At 42.7% G+C, this 4,568-nt stretch overlaps 1 pseudogene; it reads left to right on the top strand.

Annotated features, from left to right (window-relative positions):
- Positions 1–303: 303 nt before the first annotated feature.
- LOC140596251 (glyceraldehyde-3-phosphate dehydrogenase-like) lies at positions 304–1,435 on the top strand (annotated as a pseudogene).
- The last annotated feature ends 3,133 nt before the right edge of the window (positions 1,436–4,568 follow it).

The following is a 4,568-nucleotide window of genomic DNA, read 5'->3' as shown; positions in this document are numbered from 1 at the left end:
TATGGCTATCACTGAAAAGGGCTATTTCAAATTTATCAAATTGAAGAAGACACAAAGAAATGGCAAAACTCTTCATGCTAGCTCATGAATTGAAAGAAAAATGTTAAAATGGTTGTACTACCCAGCTAGGGCGGAGTTAATATAGCAGAATGATGTGGGAAACAAAGGCAGAGGTAAATGTAGATGAAATTAAATGTCCTTATAACCAGTAGCCCATTGAAAAATAATTGAGATCTCTGCTCCTCCCCATTCGACAGACAGCCGCATCTTCTGGTGCAGTGCCAGCCGCATCCCCGAGACATGATGGTGAAGGTCAGAGTGAACGGATTTGGCCGTATTGGGCGCCTGGTCACCAGGGATGCTTTTAACACTGGAAAAGTGGATATTGTCGCCATCAATGACCCCTTCATTGATCTCAACTACATGGTGTACATGTTCCAGTATGATTCTACCCACGGCAAATTCCACGGCACAGTCAAGGCTGAGAACGGGAAACTTGTCATCAACGGGAAGTCCATCTCCATCTTCCAGGAGCGAGATCCCGCCAACATCAAATGGGGTGATGCTGGTGCTGAGTATGTTGTGGAGTCCACTGGGGTCTTCACCCCCATGGAAAGGCTGGGGCTCACTTGAAGGGTGGGGCCAAGAGGGTCATAATCTCTGCTCCTTCTGCTGATGCCCCCATATTTGTGATCGGCGTGAACCACAAGAAGTATGACAACTCCCTCAAGATTATCAGCAATGCCTCCTGCACCACCAACTGCTTGGCTCCTCTAGCCAAAGTCATCCATGACCACTTTGGCATCATGGAGGGCCTCATGACCACCGTCCATGTCATCACTCCCACCCAGAAGACCGTGGACGGCCCCTCTGGGAAGCTGTGGTGTGCCGGTGGAGGGGCTGCCCAGAACATCATCCCTGCTTCCACTGGTGCCGCCAAGGCTGTGGGCAAGGTCATCCCTGAGCTGAATGGGAAGCTCACTGGCATGGCCTTCCGTGTCCCCACCCCCAATGTGTCAGTTGTGGATCTGACCTGCCGCCTGGAGAAAGCTGCCAAATGTGACGACATCAAGAAGGTAGTGAAGCAGGCATCGGAGGGCCCTCTCAAGGGCATCCTGGGCTACACTTAGGACCTGGCTGTCTCCTGTGACTTCAACAGTGACACCCACTGTTCCACCTTCGACACCGGGGCTGGCATTGCCCTCAATGACCACTTTGTCAAGCTCATTTCCTGGTATGAATTCGGCTACAGTAACTGGGTGGTGGACCTCATGGTCCACATGGCCTCCAAGGAGTAAGAGCCTCCTGGACCACCAGCCCCAGCAAGAACAAGAGGAAGAGAGAGGCCCTCAGCTGCTGGGGAGTCCCTGCCCCAACTTAATCCCCCAACACACTGAGAATCTCCTGACCTCCAATTTATATCCTAGACCCGGAGGAAGGGGAGGGGCTTGGGGAGCCCTACCTTGTCATGTACCATCAATAAAGTATACTGTACCCCCACCCCCCAAAAAAGAAAAAGAATTGAGATAGGCAGATTATAACACTACTCCAGGATCCTGAGTCTTCTTTAACATATGAAAGTCTTTTTGGAACTTCCTTTTATCTTTACTTCCTCCACCCCCAAAGTATATATAATCAGTCATCCCTCACAATCCTAGGCAGCAGGAAGCAGAAGGCAGCAGTGGCAACAGCTCTTTCTGCCCACAGGTCCTGATTCCATGCTTTAATAATAAAAAAAAAGTTTGCACTGAAGACATCTTGAGATTTTTTCTTGGCCATTGGCTCCAAATCCTAACACCCCTCCAAAAAAAAAATCTACATTAGGAGTAGTAGCGGTTCTTGGCCTTGCCTCCTCCTTCCAACACAGCTACATCAATATCCAGCTATTTTGAACAAATAGGAATATGATCTGAGGATTAAGAAAAAATCTGCATAGTTGGAGGAAAAGAACATGGAAGACTGCAAATAACTTGACTATTGCTTTTTCTTTGTTTGCCACAATAGATTCCAGCCTGTGTATGAATGAGTCTTGTCCAGATATTTTGTCCTTAGAGAGGCAAAATATGTTCTTGTGCAGACAACCGATAACCTGGTTTTAGCTTTGTTCTATGCATCACAATAAACTCTATCCTCTGTGCAAGTATCATGTGGCTTCTTTTTTGGAACCAGATAGTGCTTGGTGCACCATGAGACTCTCCTCCAGGGAAGAGGAGTGGTGACAGTGGGAGACAGTGGGTGAAAGCAGAGCAGGTAGAGACTGCAAAATAAGCCCCAGTAAGGAAATCCCTGAGGTCATACAGAGAAAGATCACTTTCCTTCCCAGAGGATATTTGGAAAGCATATTTTGCCTCTCCAAAGACAAAAAGCCAACTGGGAACCACTGAGCAGTGCTCAACAGTGGGTTCAGAAGTGTGCACAGAGGGCAGAAAACCTCTTAGCAACGTTTTGCTGTGAGCTAAAATAAGCTTAAACTTAAACCTCTATGCATGCAGAGGCACTGCTTTTCTTTAGTAGAACTGAGCAGAGAGCAGAGACACAGGCAGAAGTCTTAGTCTCCTACTCTGTTCTCTCCCAGGAAAGCAGTCACCCACAAGCCAGAATCTATTGTAGCAGACAGCAAAAAATAATAGGCAGGTTGTCTGCAGTCTACCTGTGTCTCTGATCTCTGCTCAGTTCTGCCCCCAGAAAACACTAGACTATCCCCTACTGTAAAAATAAAAAACTAAAATCTAGCAAGGCCAAAATTAAAAATGTTATTACTGATATGCAGTCCCAAGTGAAATTCATAAAAACAAAAATAAATGAAGCAGAAGAGTGAATCAGTGATATAGAATATAAAATGATGGAAAATAAGGGAACTGAAAGGAGAGGGAAAATAATGTTAGGTTATGAAAGGATACTTAGAGAATTTCAACAATCCATTAAGTGAAATAATATCCCCATTTTAAGGATCCCAGAAGATGAGGAACAGAAGAAAGGGACAGGAAGTTTATTTGAAGAAATTGTAGCTGAGAACTTCCCTAATATGAGGAAATAAATAGGCATTCAAGTCCAAAAGGCACAGATAACACTCCTCAAAATCAACAAAAATAGGTCAATACCTCGACATAGTATAGTGAAGCTTTCAAATTTCAAAGATACAGAGAAAATGCTGAAAACAGCTCCGGACAAGAGGTCCTTAACCTACAATGGTAGACACATAAGGTTGGCAGCAGACCTGTCCACAGAGACCTGGCAGGCCAGAAAGGACTGGCTTGACATATTCAAGGTGCTAAAACAGAAAAACATGCAGCCAAGTACCTAATTTAGCAAGGCTGTCATTCAGAATAGAAAGAGAGAGTTTCTGGGGAAAACAAAAACAAAAGGAATTCATGAACACTAAACCAGGCTTGCGAAAAATATTAAAGGGAATCCTTTGAGCAGAGAAACAACCCAAAAGTAACAAGGACTGGGAAGGAACAAAGATAATCTACAGGAACAGTGACTTTAGAGATAATACATTGGCACCAAATTAATATCTTTCAATAATTACTCTGAATGTAAAAGAACTAAATGTTCCAATCAGAAGACATAAAGTACCAGAATGGATGAATAAAAAATAGGACACATGGATATGCTGCTTACAAGAGACTGATTTTAGACCATAAAACACCTCCAGACTGAAAGTTTGGGGGTGGAGAACCATTTATCATACTAATGGACATCAAAAGAAAGCTGGAGTAGCCATTCTTATAACAAACTAGATTTTAAACCAAAGACTGTAATAAGAGATGAAGAAGGATACTATATCAAAATAAAATGGTATATCCAACAAGACGATCTACCCATTGTAGATATTTATGCCCCTAAATTGGGAGCAGCCACATATATAAATCAATTAGTAGCAAAATTAAAGAAACACATCAATAATAATACAATAATAGCAGGGGATCTTAATACTCCACTTACAGCAATGGAAAGATCATCTAAGCAGAAAATCAATAAGGAAACATCAGCAGAATCTCAGTAAGGAGGTAGATGATGTTGGAATAATAAGAATTCCTAAATTTTCTTTATGTATATAAACATAAAGGTGCATCTATCTTTTTGCATTGGTGTTTTCATTTTTTCATGGGGGTAAATATCCAATAGTGTGATTACTGGATAATATGATTTTTCTATTTTTTAAAATATTTTAATTATTTACTCATGAGAGACACAGATAGAGGCAGAGACACAGGCAGAGGGAGAAGCAGGCTCCTCACAGGGAGCCTGATGTGACTGGATCCTAGATCCGGGGATTATGCCCTGTGCCAAAGGCAGACACTCAACCAGAGCCAGGCAGGCATCCCTGATTTTCTATTTTTAAGATTTTGAGGAACACCATACTGTTTTCTAAAGTAGCTGCACCCATTTACATTGCCACTAATAGGACATGAAGTTTCATTTTCCTCCACATCATCAACAGCACTTGATATTTCTTGTCTTTTTGATTATAGCCACTCTGATACGTGTAAGGTGAAACTTCATTGTAATTCTGATTTGCATTTCTTTGACAGTTAGTAATATTCAGCATCTTTCCATGTGTG

The sequence above is a fragment of the Vulpes vulpes genome, chromosome X (assembly GCF_048418805.1).
Source record: "Vulpes vulpes isolate BD-2025 chromosome X, VulVul3, whole genome shotgun sequence".
Classification (NCBI taxonomy): domain Eukaryota; kingdom Metazoa; phylum Chordata; class Mammalia; order Carnivora; family Canidae; genus Vulpes; species Vulpes vulpes.
This window is presented reverse-complemented; position numbering and strand designations above follow the sequence as displayed.